Genomic DNA, 17,013 nt, shown 5'->3' with positions numbered 1-17,013 from the left:
TATGGGTGATGTTGTTGGTCTGGTAAGAACATCAGCACAACTCTTGCTCTATGTGGACGGGCATGTCATCCATGAAGAAGCGAAGTTAGACCCGCTTGCTGAGCCCACGGAATGATCATAGTGTGACACTCCTGTCTCGGTACCTCACACCTGCCGCCATGGTACCTCGTCTGATGACCACAAGATCAAATTGCTGTCCAACTTGGATTCCTGCCCAGATCATCAAACTCCCACCTCCATACTGATCATGTTCAGCAATCGCATAGTTACATGAGATCACTACATGATTTCCACACACGAGTCCCTACTATCACGAAGTCCAGACAGAATCTTGACCATCTTGTAAAGAGAACATTACGCCAGCACACCTCCAGTTACGTCGTTGGTTGTTTCTCCAATTCAGTTTGTTGACGATGGTGTGCAGGCAGTGGGATACGCCAGACCAGTCTTAACCGGAGACCTTCAGCATGGAGTCTGTTCCTCACCGTCTGTGTGTGGGAGATTCTGTTCCCAGCAACTCTCTCTGAGGTCATTCCCAGATCTGCTGTGGTGAACCTGTTCCGGCCGGGTTAGGTGGCCAAGCATCGGTCCTCTCTGGGAGTTGTCACCTCAAGACGACAGCGTGGCCCCTCGTGTCATCAACCGTCTGTTGGTGACGAGAGGATCGTTTTGGTATGACGACGCCTCGAAGAATACTGAAATGGTTGGCAACAGCACTCTGGGTCCAACTCTGCACCGTTCCGGAACACCCCGAGCAACTCTAATTGGTGTCAAGTGTATTTTTCCAGCCATTTCAAATGTTACCGTCAATTTGTCATACGGCAGCGTTTCCAAATGGAATCAGAACGCACAAGCAAAAGAATGTATAGCATTACGTTTTCCATGCATTTTGTATGTGAGTTTTGAGGGTGGTTGCGTTCAGCTAACAATGTTAATATCAGAAAACAATATGGGAAACGCTTTTAAGTTCATCAATCGTGAAGGGTTCTCCCGTACGGCTTATATGCCAAGTAATAACTTCATATACCCATGAAGAAAATATGTGCAAGTGCTGCTTAACTCTTTGTGAGGGAGTATACTAAGACTTGAATTACGTGCACACAACACAGATCTACATCCCTCCTCTGTTGTGGTGTTTTTGTACAGTTTACTTGCAGAGGATAACTACTACTACTACTACTACTACTACTACTACTACTACTACTACTACGGAAACAATAATAATAATCCCTTTAACCGCAAAGGACCACCCTAAACCCATCTACTTCATTTCCATCAAATCATCTGTAAAACATACAACATAAAATGAGAGAGAGACAGAGACAGAGAGAGAGGTTAATGCTTACTTCTACCATCAATGGACACAGGACCCCGCCCTCGTGAGCATACCTGTGATAAGCTCTGGTCGTATGATCTTCTACAACTTAATTTGTAATGTTACTGAGGTCTATCATTCTTAGGTTAGAAATGATTTCCCATTGACGATGAATGTTTCATCCCAGTCGTGGTCCTGCGATTCCTCGCACGATCCGGGTGCACGACATAATGTCGATGACATCACTTAATTACCCCCTAATGGAACAAAGTCCAGCTCCTCGGCCATCTGAATAGCATCTGGGTATTCCTTAGTTGAATTTGAAATGGTCAGCTTTGGAGATTGGGAGAGGAATCTGAATGGAAATAGTTCCGAAATTGACAGAGACTATGAAGACTTTGATAATTGATAAATAATATATATCAATACTTCCAGTTTCCATTCAATAATACTGTTTCAATCGATGAATAGCCTCGGACTCGGTTGATCGCCGCCGCCTAGGTTGTTGTAAACAGATAAGAAAGTCTCTTGAGCGTCTTCTATACCATTGGTATTCATATGTCTTCGTAAATATGCATAATTATCTCGATTGTTGGCGGGAATATCACTCTTCAGATTTAACGATTTGAACACTTTCCCTCTGAGCTTCGTTGACATGCCTTTAATGAAATCATCATATTCATTTAATTCGGATCCTCGAGGGTGTTCACATTTTTGGCCGAGGACCAAATGCTTCAACAGGAGGAAGTCGGTTTCACCCAACTTTGTTCTCGCTTATCAAGATATTCATAACAGAAGAATCCCTTGATCAGGAAGTCTTTGAAAGTTTTCACAGGAAATCGATCATAACTCGTCCTAACAGGTAGATACTGAGAGACATCCATAGTATTCTTAAATTTATCGGTGATGTAAACGTACTGATTGTTACGCAGATAACGAATTCCCATTTTTTCCTTCAACCAGGTTTAACGTCCTAGCTAATTTCCTTTTCCATGTTTTCTTAGGATCATCATATTTCGAACCGTTAAACCCAAAACAGGGAGTTGAGAAGAGTATTGATGCAGTTTTCTTGTTAAAAGTCCATCCTTTGGTATAACCGTTCGTCATTTGTCCACGATGATGCGTCGTGTGCACGTCATCCTCCGCAATATCCTCCCACCAATGTAGTCGCATTTGTATCTCAGACGTTTGATGTAGTTGTCAGATCATCTCATTGTAATGCTAGGTTTTGACAGTCGACAAGATAGCCTGAAATGTTCGTTTCCCTCATCTTCTTCATTGATGTTTTCTACTTTGATCTTTCCTTCTTCATTGTAATCACCTTGTTTCAGGTTACTTCCATTTCTCTACCATTCTAGGAAATACATCCAAGTTAACGAGAGACAATGCTCAGTGTGAATGATTGAATTGTAATGTCATATGTGATGAGGATTGAAGCAATTCACTATTGTGTAAAATATACCATCATTGTAACACTCAGAAATGAGTAATGGTCTTTTATTATTCCAATGATTATAAGCATGTATGAAGGCTAAATTTCCTATGGATATATACATGAATATTGAATCTGGAGCAGGGCGAGTGTGAGTTAGTTTCACGTCGCGCTCAGCAATGTTTCTTGCCAGCTACAACACTACACTACCCCAGTGATCTGTAAATAATTGAATCTGGTCCTGGGGTGGCTTATAGATCCCTCTGCAAATCGAACCCAAACTTCACTAGATCTGGTTTAGCTCACCTCTATACAACAAGTACGGTTGGTTCCTAACAACAATAATATACAAACTACAAACCAAAAAGAAACATGAATGAGTTAGTTTTTACGCTGACCTCCTAACCCAGTGACATGTAAAACAAATCCATCTGGACTAGACAATCTAGTCATCAACACTACGAACTTGGAATGACATTAGATTATATAATCAGTTGTACCACAAAAAGTAAAAAATATGCAAGACGCATCAGCACTCCTCGTGTTTCTAGCGGGACGCAGGCGAGGTAGAGGATTAGCATCTGGTTGAATCCTGTCAACTTGTTGTCGTCCCTTCTTCCTCTCGGCGGTAGGGTCCCAAGTCGCGTTGTTGAGGTCGCTGTACGCCACGAGGTTGATTACCCGGGGAGGTTGTTGCTGGGGTACCCAGTCATTGTTGAGGTCGAGGACTGCTAGGAGGATCCTAAACATGATTTGTCTCAGGTTAATGAGGCACAGTCCTAACAGGCACAGGATCGCATCTCCTCAATAGATCTATTTAGGAAAAGAACAAAACAGAGAATCCATTACTGGGTGAACATTTCTATTTCCTCCGGGCCATTAATCATGATCGGAGGCATGTGAGAGCACCCCCGGCCCAATACTGCTGCTCAGTCTTTGGGGTGCCGGTCCTCAGGCCACTCTGACATGATTCATACCTGATACATTTCTGTACTCACCGCCTCGAGTCCCATGAGAATAGTTCATACATAATCCCACCTCCGAGTAGCATGTATTTTACTGGATGTTAGTGGGGAGCCATCTGAAAATGACTAAAACCATCGTGGTAGTTATCCAGCCGATGTTGGTGTTGGGATCGGGTTCAGGTGTGACTGAGAGTAGTAATAATTGTAGTGAACTCTGTTGTTACAACTTTGGGGTGCAGTACACTTCTGTTGATACTACATGCCAACCATATTGTATTAGACAAACCTGTAAACACTTAGTACAGTTGTGGATGCAGCGCATGCTTAGTGATTCTGGATAAGCGCATCTAATATGGGTTGCAGCAGTATTCAATTCCTCATTGCAGATAGTCAGGGTTCACGAGAAAGACCAAAGCGCACTGGATGTATGGATACTGATAAGATTAAGGTTGAATTGTATCAATGCTGGTATACGGTCTTCATTACGTCCTAACTACTCATAATATAATAAATGATGAATAATTACCTATATCAACAATAAATAGAATAATTATCTTTCCACCAACTTTGTTGGGTAGATAATCATCACGCGTCGGAGCATGACCTTCGGTATCTGCTGTTCACTGTGATGAACAGTGCATTCATCACTATTCTACCCACTCAAGATAAATCTTTGATCTTTTGTGAGTAGCTGCGTCTTCTTCCTTAACATCTAACATGTGGATTTAGAATTTTGTTAATTTTCATAGTAGCGTCTGTTCAGGATGATGAATGCGTTAATTGGATGATGTGTTTATAATTCCGAATTTATATAGTATACAATGAATATGAGATATTTACAAAAGACAAGCATTGGTCAATCAACAATATATTAGTGCTCCCCTGAAAGAGAATGGACGCCTTGGTAGTTCTATGCATTTCGAGTCCATTGTTAGTGAATGTGTTATTAGCATTTTTCCGTGACCCCTAAACTTCGCGTGTTTAAGTACATTAGTGTTACTGTGGTATTAGGTTTGTGAAGATATTCTGTTGTCATTTCTGGGTCATTTGTTCTAGGTGAGGTGACTAGTCTTCAGGTGGTATAGTGATTCTTATCAACACGTGCAGATATATGTTTACCTTTTGGGTGTATGTTTATCTGGTTCGTGTATACCCTTAGAGATTACGACCAGGGCTAGCAGTTTGGTGCTGCGGAGCTGGCTATTGGTTTCTTAACATAGGGCTTTCTCCGAAACAGACCACACTATACTACTGTGACGAATCAATCACACAATTCCGGTTTAATTTTCCGTTGCTTGTTTACTGAATGGCAACAATTTAACTTTCGTCATATGTACAGTGCTTATAACTCCTTTAACATGGCGGCCTATGGATTGTGCATCGTGGAACCATACCAAGTTACTAAATGTGATGTCATTAGTTAAATAGTGGTTGGAAAAATTGAACTGAAATTATGCGCGCAGAGCAGAGATGATTTTAATTTTGCCTGTCAAATTTTACGAAGATCCATCCTAAACTCACTTCATAAAAATTCTATTTATGCTACAATACAGAAATAACATGTAAGTTCATGGAAATTACGTCACGCGTCTGAATCAATTCTAATGCAGATATTTATTGACGCAGAACCAAAGATATGCACATGACTACACAGTGTTATTTGACTGAACAGATTTTACATAATCCTTGTAGAAAATCTTCCGTGACAGTTGTAAATGTTATCAGTTCAAAGAATGAAACTTTCAAGCCAGCATAATTTGATCAAATATAACAAGCTTATCAGTGAAAACGGTAAGTGCTATTTACACAGACGTTCCTTCATCCCCCGCCCGGTGACACAGCTAAGCAAACGTCTGGGTGTAAAACATCGTGTAGCAAGCACTTGGTTCCTAGAACATTAATACTGCTTTACAGCAGTTGTACATAAATATACATTTACACTAGTTCATCAATTTCTTAAACCAGTTTAAAAGCGAGAAACTGAGAACTTAACCACCAATCACGTCCTAAAACGAGCGACACATCTCACTGCTAGTTATGAAATGCCTTTGACTGGAGTGATACCACGACCGCAAAGTTGCCAGCTATGACGTCACTATGACGTGTCAAGTTAGGAGCATGTCAACGCTTATGCCCGACTGCTTACTGACCAACAACTCTATGGAAATATGTTCACCTCCTAATTCATGTTTGCCTTCCTGTTTTATCAGATGAAAAGCTAACGTGATTACAACATATACTCAGTAAAAGCACGACTATATATATGTTATGAATATATATATATATACTATATATATATTTGGTTACATCGAAGATGTAATTGTTCCCGCTACACGATATGTATTGAAATATTGCCGATGTGGACGCTAAATTTTAACTCACTCACTCACTCACTACATCGAAGATGAATTTCACCACTAACTTGGGGATACAACTGCACAATTTATGCAGATAGAATCGCGACGTACTTTCATATCATGCATCAAATTGCTGAAAAGCATGCGCAAACATTGTACATGTGTACAGCTGCGTTTTGCTTGTAAAGTTTTGTTAATAATTTGCCAATTTTCATCATTTATTGAACTCATGAAAATATTTTCAACGCTATTTAATTCGCTTTTACAATACATCAGTTCAGGTGTAAACAGCACCTTCAAACAGTATGGAATATTTTGCAAAATCTAGTTCAGAACAGTTGACTGAAATAAGTGACCTGATTGTTGGTGTCAAAAACTCCTAATATTTGTTCACAAAAATATAATGTGTTGGACAGGTCTGACATGAAGTGTTGTAAGGATGCTACCATAGGACTAAATCGTCCATTTTGAATTTATGTTTTGCGCAAAAAGGGGTGAGACAATGGTCACAAAAAGTAACTGCGACTGAAGAATCCACTGATGTTTGGGATGGCATGAAAATGGTTCTCCACTAAATAGAGAAACAATTGCGTCCTGTCATCTTTGATTCCTTTGGTAATGAACTTATTTCCTAACTTTGCACACACCACCAAAATCTGACAACCTAGCACTTTTCAAAATTAGGAATATCTGTCAAACTTGCCATTCTTTCTTTGGACACACCTGCTTTGTCACAAAATGGTTTTGGCAAAGAGAGTCTGATGGTTGTTATGCTTTTCAAGTTGGTGTACAAGGCGGGCAGCATTTCTGTGCTTCAGTGCCAAATGAGCCATATGAATATTTTTCTTGTCATTGGTAGACATGACTAGATACTGACACTCACATTGCTCTCAAAGGATGAACCTTGATAAGATCCTCCCATTCAGCCTTTAGACACTTGATGAACTTTTTGCAAAACATACAGCTAAAGCCTTGCCATACACATGTTGTCTCTTTATTTTTATTTCTACTATAGCATGTTTTTGTTTGACACTTTCTTGAACATTGATATGTTATGTCTTGCACCTCCTATGGGCATATCAAGAAAACCAATATCAATATCGAAAGAATCGTCCAAGGCCAAATTGTTGTGACTTTTTAATACATTTTCTATATGTAAGTTATCCTGCAAATATTTAAAATTTTGACCCTTCCATTGATCGTTAACTCTCACTTTGTACCCCTTTCCACAGCCGCAGATATGTTTTGCAAAGGTTCTTTCTTTCTAAGGTGAAATTCATAAGCAGGTTGAACCTCCTCTCCATTTCCAGCTCCCTGTTGACTGCCCAAATAGATATCTAATTCATTCGTCCCCCACTGGACTGGATAACTATGTATCATAATCAAGATCCCCTTGAAAAAGACTGTCCTGAGGCAAGTTGTTCAATAACAACTGAGACCCCTGTCTATGCTTTTTGGGATGGTCCTGGTAATTGAGAGCCTGAACGTTTCCTTTGAAGAAAATATAGCTGCTTGTTTAGAGGTACTGGGCTTGGCTGATGAGGGTGTTTCAGATTGACGTTTAGGGCAGGTCATCCAGTGTTTTCTGAGATCAGGCATTCTCCCTGAACGTAGTTCCACAGAAGGAACCAGGTAAAACCTTCTGCTGTTGATCATTAATTTTGATACTCTCTATGGAGGGACTGTCATCAGAGCTGGGACCATCTAAAGACGTTATTTTCTCCAATTGGTCTCTTTGGTTGTTGCTCCAACTGGCTGATGTTCCATCTGTCTCACACAGCAAGCATATGGACTTCATACTCACTCGCCATCATTTGACAGACCATGTTCTTCTGCCCACTTCATCAAGCTGGCAGAGTCATCAAAAGAATCGATTTTGGTTTGGAGATCCATCTGAAATAAAACAAATATTCACTCCTGAACCATGCTTTCTTTGCATTATTGTGTCATTTTCATCCATCTTGTGCTAACATGCCAAATAAATAGTATGTCATTATTATTATTCATATATACACTTAAAATAAGACTTCATTTAGAAATGTGAGCAGCCGCTTGGGCTTAATGGTTACTCTGTGACTTGATGGATTATAATACACAAATGTGATGGATTTATTGTGGATTTTAACTCTGACTGGTAAGTCGATCTATGCAGTGTCTAACAGTATTTCAAGCACGTTGTTTTCATGGTCTGATGCCTTTAACGACGCTATGGGTGTTACATAGCACACAGAACGATTCATTGTAAAGTATTAGTTGATTTTCAGATGAATAGTGTGGTATGTCATGTACATTTTGTAATATATGCTAAGGTTGTGTTTATTCTATGTATTTTGTATTTCTGTAGTCATTGTGTATTTCAAACAGGAAAACAAATGTTTGTCTTAAGACATGTTTTTTTCAGAGTCTAAAAATACGTTGTTGGAAAACCCATGTACAACATGACTCATACTTTAAATATAGACACACCAGGTGTGCACACAATAGATCTAAATATAGACCTGAGACAATGACTGATGGTCTAAAAAATAGACAATACCAGGTGTTCACACAATAGGTCTCAATATACAATAGAGAGCAGTGTCTCATCATATAAAAAATAGATTCAAAACCATGGACCTCATTATAAATTCAAAATGGACGATTTAGTCCCATAGTAGCATATTCTGCTTGAATGCATGGACTTATCGCCCGCAAGGGACTCACATTATGATGCAACAAACCTAAAGATCTGTTCTCACGCGTGAGCTTCATCTGATACTGAACTACCTGAGGGAAGTTGATCTGTATCATAAATTGTAACTGTGAAATGTAACAACCATAAATTGTAACTATGAAATGTAACAAACCGCCTGCCTTTAAATTTGATGCTATGACTTTTTCTGCTTTTGAATGACAATGTAATCAATAAATGTCTTTGAAATAAAACTCATTCCGAGTATGTACTTACAATGTTTACTAATGCAAACTTGTTCTCGTCACTATATGGCTGGAATAATGCCGATGTGACGTAAAGCCCAACTCAACTATAGTAGCATCCTTACAACAATGAAGGCTCTGGCCTAGCAACACCTGGTGACTGAGTCTTGACGAGTGGGTTTAGGCAATTTTACTGGAAGCAAGACGGAATCAGTGTAATACTGTGGTCGTGGAAATGGTGAGGTGGCATGACGAAACAAGTTTGAGTCTCATCAGGTGTCCACTTCCTAACTGAATCAGTAAAGTTCCCCAGAAGAGGTTCAGAAATATTTCAGCAGAGTTGAAATACAAACTTCAAATGCAGTACTCATTATAACGCCATCGTAAAATATAAGGACATTAGTAACAGGCATAATGTCAGCGATAATAATATTGAGCTTGCAGCAACAGTGGTCAAGCTAGACCGAGGTTAGACATCCAGGGTAAACGTAATGATCTTCTACACACCAGCTGATCTTGATGTAATGGAATATGAGATCTGCAGCTTTGCCCCAATATATATAGCCTCTTTGCTGGAGTTGTACATGGGGTGAAGGGGCGGCCATGGGAAGTGTGACGATTACATTTTAATGGTGGTCCAGTCTGACGAAATAAGTTCGAGTCCAGGGTGGTTGGTCAATGGCGGGTGACTCTAAGTATAAATGTTCGAGTTGCATAAGAGGATGGTTCCGACTACCTTTATTGCAAAGGGCAGGGTCGGGAATGTACAGTATACCTGATTATAATGCCACCGTTTGTCCAGGAGAGAATATTGCATTATATCCAGGAGGACCTATGCAATCAACAAGGTGATTGAGCTGGTTCTCATGTAATGAGCCTTGAATGTCTGGATAATGCCAGCGCCCAAGGACCGCAGGTGTCTTGTTTTGTGGGTGTCAGGAAGTGTATTGTCACATGTGTTATCCTATCTGGGAATGAGTTTTGTCAATTAATTTCAGTCATGTCAATTAACCAATTAAGGTATTTCTACTACATGCAGCCAGTGAAATTGGCATTATCACCAGGGAAAAATGTCTGTTTGTTCCATAAATATCTAGTTTGGCATTATAACCAGGGTATTTATATAGGCAGGAAATCTGTTCTGGCAAAAACATGACATTATATCCAGGGCGGCATAATAACTGAGGGCATTATAACCAGGGGCATTATAACCAGGGTGCACTGTATTTTAACTGTCGGGCTAAACTGATAACAATGATGCATAGGTGTTTATGATCGTAACTTATATGCCTTGTGTTTCCAATATTGGTCGTCAGTTATTCATAGATATTCCTCTTGCAAGAGTGTTTACTGATTTATTTCTGAACGTACAGATTTGCTACTTACGAATCTAAACCGAATATGATCTTGATAACTGGAAACAGAAAGTTGATACGTCCCACATTGGGACAACGAGCAAAAACGTGACAAATGTCCCACATGGTAAACCAGGGCACAGGAAGTCTCAAATGTCCCACACGGTAACCACTGTCCGTCTACCCTGTGACAGTCATGTGTTTCTTAGCCTCTCAAACAGGCATCATACATATTGTGATATAATATTGCAGACACGTAAAATCTAGTTTTTAGCATGATTGATTAAAAGTGTACCAAATAAATCATGCACTCCTGAGGTCTCTACTAGACCGTACGAAACAACACGTAAAAATACAACAGAGACTTTCATACATCTCATATATTTTATTCTGAATACCATCAAACATATGTTCATATTCACAAGCAATACAACAGCTACGAGAATATATTCTACACATAGTTTTAAGCACTACAACAACAACGACGAGAATATACACATTTTTAAAAACAATGCGATATAGGAGTGGATATACAATAACTTACCGTCATACGATAGTATGCGTCCTCATATCACTGTCGAATTTGAAGGGACACATAATTTTCAGGAATGAGCACGATGGGTTGAACCTGTTATGTTCAAAGTCGATATCATCCTCGGCACACTGTTTCCACAATCGTAATCCACACAAGGCACACGCGACCTAGTCTGAAACACCGGTATAATAAAACCCTCTCCGGGCTAGCTGTCTACCCTTCTGAACCAGCTGTTCGGGCCAGTCCTTAAAAGTAGCCATCCTGTCGTAGCCACATAACATCATTTCGAGGCAGTAGTTCTGACTTAAATTGACCAACACCTTTCTATGCACCACCGATGGTTGTTTCACAGGTGTCGTGCCCACGTTGAAGATGATATTTACCATCCAGCGATACACTGTCTTCGTGATACCTAGTCCGATAAAGTCACTGGCTCTTTTCCTCGTCGTCGGTATCATCCTCATAGCAATCGGACAAGTCACCCCTTTCTCCATCCTTCTGGTGATTCAGAGTATCATAGTACTGAGACATCTTTTGCTGTAGTGAGAGGACACTCAAAAATATACAACCTCACCGGGTTGTCGGTTCTAACTGACTTCGAAGCTTTGACGTGATCTGGAAGGTCAAACAGTCAGGGTAACGACGCATGCGGACATCATCCTCAACCCCGGGGCACAAGTTGCTCCACATCAGGCGATCAGCACCTGTACACTCTTGTCAAAGCCTGGGGGTCTCTCTCACGACAACCAAAATGTTTACAGTCACATGCAATTTATTAGATATAGATAGATATATATAAATATATAGAGCATATATATTTACATACAATAACACAACAATACCGGGTCTACAAACACCCTCAAAAGGGAGCACACACACATATTGAACAGGCAGGTGGGGACTCGCCATCCAACCTTTGAGAGTTCCCATGGAACTCGGGGTGGTCATCCTCGTGTCCACGAGTGGTGGTGGCTTAATCTGGGAGGGCGGAGGCTCTTACGTCGACAGGGGGTGGCGGATAATCGCCGCGACTACTCTCTGGAGTAGAGTCGCCGCCTATAGTATACACCACGGACACCCTCGCCAACCCGGGTGTGCTCCTAACCCCTGAACTGGGCGAAAGCAGCTCATCCAATGCCCGTTTGTCCGAGTGCTCGCGTCAGATGTCTTTTTAAGGCATTTGGAGCACCTCTCCAAGGGTACCACCATCTCTTCATCCCAGAGGTCGCTTCTCGCATCTCCTTTCCTTTCTTGACAATCGGCGGGTCGAGGGGCACCGCCTAGCAAAGTGTCCATTGCCCCCACAACTGTTACACACTGCTCCAGGGCAGTCAGGGGACCAATGATCGGTGCTCCCACATCTGGAAACACTGGCCGTAGCTGGGGATGGTGGAATTGTCGGGTGTACGTAGGACGGTGGTGGGCACTTTAGCGTCGACGGTCCTCGTGGGACTGGTCAACACCCTGCCCTCTAGTGTGGGACAGTTTCTTCGATAATGCCCCTCCATGTTGCATACCGTACAGGGTTGGGGACACTGTGATCCCCAATGCCCGGATTCCCCGCGACCTGTTCCCACACACACCGCCTTCGGCAGTGCTGAAAAGATGGTCGCTGGATCCCCGGACATTTCCAGCAATGCTTACGCCAAGCACTTCAACACCCAGGGTAGGAACAACAGTAGTAGTAGTAGTAGTAGTAGTGGTGTTCATAACATTGGAAGCCATATCTTTAAATCGAATGGTAGAGACAGGGAGTGAGTCTGTCAAAGATGTGTTGTCAATCCACGAGCGAACTAGGGTCGTCACCTTGTCTATCATGGACGGATTAAGAGATGAGAAAACTGACATACTAAATCATGTGATTCAATATAACACTAGCCGCTGGGCCATATAGTCTATCGTGGACAGGTTATGATGAGAAACTGTCATACTACATCGCACGATCCGGCTTATGACACCATCCTTCGCCCTATAGTCTATTGTGGTCGGGTTAAGCTGCATGAGAAAAAAATGCAATACTACATCCGGCATCCACTATGACACTAACCGCTGACCATGTAGTCTATCGTGGACAGGTTCAGTGATGAGAAAATTGACATACTACATCGAAAGCAAATTATTCTTAAGTCCTCTGCAATTCATGGTGCTTCCACTGGTGACGTGTCACGTGAACGTGAGAAAGCGCTAGATGAACTCCTATTGGTGTGAGGTGGAGTTGAGTTACCTCCATATCCAGAGGGCCAAAGGAGTTATGGACCTCAATGGGGACCTCTGAAGGAGAGGTGGCCTTTGGTTTTGTGTTTGGCGGTTGTTCGAGTTGCTTTAGTCTCTAGCCTTTTTTCCTTTTTTTTCTGCGCCAGTTTCTGTCTCTGGTTTTGGCATTTGCTCTGGTGTTTGTGATTCAGAGGTTTTGACTTTTGGCGTTGGAGATGGAGGGTGAGTTGTGTTGAGTTGAGTTGGCTGAGAAGATTACATGATCCATGTCAGGTCGGTCTGACATGAGATGGTTGCAGTAGTGATAGTAGGACGGGAGACAGCAGAAGAGTAGGTGATGGGCTGAAGGGGCTGCAGTTAAACTTGCAACCCTTTCTTTGCTTCGTGAAAGGAGATATTTTCTTTGTGCTTGATCTTTAGTATCTCGGATTTGCGCTGCCACACTGGACAGAACTTGGAAGAGGCCATAAGGTTACCACCGCAGTTTGTTCACTTCACTTCCTTATACAGTCGTTGCCCTCATGCTTGTCACCACAGCGGTTACAAACAGCAGAGGAGAAGGATCCATGGACTTGGACTTGGATCCATGTCCAAACTTTTGGCAGTTGTAGCACCAGAGTGGATTGGGGACATACACCTCCACACCAATGCTACAATAACCAGCTCTAATCCAGTCAGGAATGTTTGCTCGCGCGAACGTGAAGAGATAGGTGTTCGTTGGTTGAACAACACCGCCCTTTTGAAAGTGAATCATTTCTTACGGCTGTGACGGATTGCTGAGAGAGTTCCCTTGACAATTTGTTCTTCAGTCATGTCAGACAGGCATCGAGCTCTGTCCCGCATAAATGCCTCTACACGAGTTAAGGGTTTTGTGTGCTGAACAGCGACCTTGATATTGACAAATTCTTGTATTTTGAGGAGATTTTTGAGGACCTATTCGACCCGGGTCCACACTGGGCAAAGAGCCATTGAGCGTTACCCAGCACCCACCACGAGGAGGTTGCTCTTCAAGGGAGGTGCCATACAACACAGAAAGGCAGTTATATTCTACCAAATACATAGAAGACATTGAGTCGGACAATCTATATAAAAAGCTCTCTACAATACTAGACCGCACGAGCAATCGTGATTCTTCATTGTTTAAAACCAATTCCAAAATATACCCAATGCAGGTACACAATGTCAACACTTTTTATAAAACACAACAGAGGCTAGTAAACAACATTTCACAAACTTTATTCGTAATTATGCATAGAAACGACCACATTTCTACTCACAAAACAGCTCTCATGTCAGTTCATAATCAGTTCTCACCGTCAGTATCAAACCTGACGGGCACGTAATTTTGAGAAATGCACACCAAGGGTTGAACCTGTTGTGTTCAAAGTCTATATCGTCTTCTGCACACCATTTCCACAGTCACCATGCACACGCGACCTTGTCCCTCTTTGGGCTAGCTGACTTCCTTTTTTGAACCAGTTGTTCAGGCCAGTCCTGGAAAGAAGCCGCCCTGGCATAGCGGCTTATCATTGGTTCGTGGGCAGTAGTTCTGGCTTAAACCGTCAACAGTTTCCTAGGCCCCCCACGTGTCTCCGAGAGTACCCACGACTGTCTTTCACAGTTTCTTCTCTACTCTCCCTGTCGAAATGGTACTTTAAAATCTGTTACCACGCTATCATCGTTGAAACAAAGACGCTGCAGCAGTATCACGGTAACGCTTTGATAAGATTATTTATACACGCAATGTTAGTGGTTAATTTACATCATTCCTGTGGAAATGACATACCTAAAGTATTGCCATCTGTTCTAAAAAATACTAATGCAGACTTGTTCTCGTCACTATATGGTTGGAATAGGGTCCATGCAGGTAGCCAAAGTATATGGCTGGTCCCTATAATCTACCTTCTGGTGTGACGCTTGTTTTAAAGCCCAACTCAAGTTCAACTCAACTCCTTTTAAATTGTGACAAGTCCCTCGTCCTTCATTCATAATTATTTCTATATATATTCGCATTTACAAGTGTTCTCGTCATATTTGAAATATTGACGATGTGTTAAATCTCACTTCTCACTCACTCTCCCTCGGTGTTGTTCGCCCAACTCAACTCAACTCAACTCTAAAAAACTATGAAAGGCCTATTTGTGATCTCCTCGGGTGTTGTCAAAGGCATCCTCGGTATCAGTAGTCAGTAATGCGGTAGGGTTCTTCGCCTCTTCTTTTGTTTCTTCTTCTTTGTCATGGTCATTACGCCGCCATCACCGGCCATCGAAGTTTCTTGTGGCAAACTGTTGACATGGTCGGTTTCTTCGCACGCCGATTCGAGGCTGTCTGGTCTGTCATCATTGCTGCCTGGAGATCAGTGTCCATCATCTTAAACATGGGGATCAATTACTTACTGATAATCAGATATTGCGAATAAACTGGGTGAAACTCTTGCTAAACACTCTTCCTCTTCTAATTATGGGCCTAAATTCCAACCATATCAAAAACAACAAGAAAAGAAAACTATTAATTTTAATTCAGATAATGGGGAAGACTATAATGAACTATTTTCTATTCATGAGCTCCATACTGCTCTTGAACAAGCTCACGATACTGCTACAGGAGCTGATAACATACATTATCAATTTCTGAAGCACTTACCAGAATCTTGTCTAGAAACTCTTTTTAAATATTGTTGATGATATTTGGACATCTGGTAACTTTCCTCCCTCATGGCGTGACGCTATAGTAGTACCAATACCTAAACCTGGAAGTGATCATACAGATCCGTCAAATTATAGGCCTATTTCACTAACTAGCTGTGTTTGAAAACCATGGAACAAATTTCAAATAATCGACTTGTTTGGTACTTTGGAAACAAATAACCATATAACAGATATACAATGTGGTTTCCATAAAATAGAAGTACTTGTTGATCACTTAGTGCGTTTGGAATCATTTGTTAAAAACGCCCTAATTAATAAAACAACACGCTGTGTCTATCTTTTGGATTTTGAAAAGGCATATGACACTACGTGGAAATATGGCATTTAAAAGATTTACATGGTTTCGATTGCGAGGCCGTTTTGCCTCAATTTATAGCCAACTTTTTAAAGGACAGACAATTTCAAGTCCGTGTGGTTCTTCCCTGTCTGATCATTACAAGCAGGATCAGGGTGTTCCAGAAGGCAGTATTTTGTCTGTCACATTATTTAGCATAAAGATAAATAGTTTGTCAAAAGTTTTAAATGATTCAATAGATGGATCGTTATTTGTGGATGATTTTAATATTTCTTGTCGCAGAAAAAATATGCATTCCATTGAACGGCAACTGCAGTTGTGGTTTAAAACAAAATAAATAAATGGTGTCTTAAAATGGCTTTAAATTTTCTAAATCGAAAACTAATTGCATACATTTCTGCTGTAAATACAAACCACATAAAGACCCTGAACTATGTGAATTGTTCGAATTCGGCGATCTTCGTGAGAACAGCCTACGACCGATATTAATTATGGTACACTGGCATGTGACTGTAGATAGCAAAGAAGAAAAAATAATTGTGGTCTGAGGCCTGATATGGTGAAGGTAGTGCAAGTGTTTAATTTGCTATATGTCTGTTATTTTTCAAAATAACCACTTGAAACTTTGCATATTTACTGACAGGAACATTTGAAATATACTACTCAAAGTTTGAGAAGGATCATATTTTTCAGCACTTGTAAAACTTTCAACAAAGGTGAATGACAACCAACACAGAGTGATTGATGTTCAGAAATGTTTACTTCAAGAAATTGTGACAGAAAAATTTGGCAAACATGACATTTCATCGCATACTCCTAAGGTAAAGGGAGAGTACCATAAAAGCATGGTAATTTCATGATCACAAAATTGTTTAAACTCTGCACATTCCATTTCACACTGCACAAACAAGTGTCAATAGC

The 17,013-nt window shown here is 41.1% G+C and overlaps 1 long non-coding RNA gene across 1 annotated transcript; it reads left to right on the top strand.

Annotated features, from left to right (window-relative positions):
- The first annotated feature begins 902 nt into the window (after nt 1-902).
- Nucleotides 903-16,633, top strand: LOC124275186. The gene is made up of 3 exons (XR_006898231.1): nt 903-1,042; nt 13,085-13,089; nt 16,621-16,633. It is a non-coding gene; the product is annotated as an uncharacterized LOC124275186 (long non-coding RNA).
- Nucleotides 16,634-17,013: the final 380 nt, after the last annotated feature.

The sequence above is a fragment of the Haliotis rubra genome, unplaced genomic scaffold (genome assembly GCF_003918875.1).
Source record: "Haliotis rubra isolate DU_JTF1 unplaced genomic scaffold, ASM391887v1 Scf1990, whole genome shotgun sequence".
In the NCBI taxonomy this organism is placed as follows: Eukaryota; Metazoa; Mollusca; class Gastropoda; order Lepetellida; family Haliotidae; genus Haliotis; species Haliotis rubra.
The sequence above is the reverse complement of the archived record's forward strand: the minus strand, read 5'-3'. Positions and strand labels throughout refer to the sequence as shown.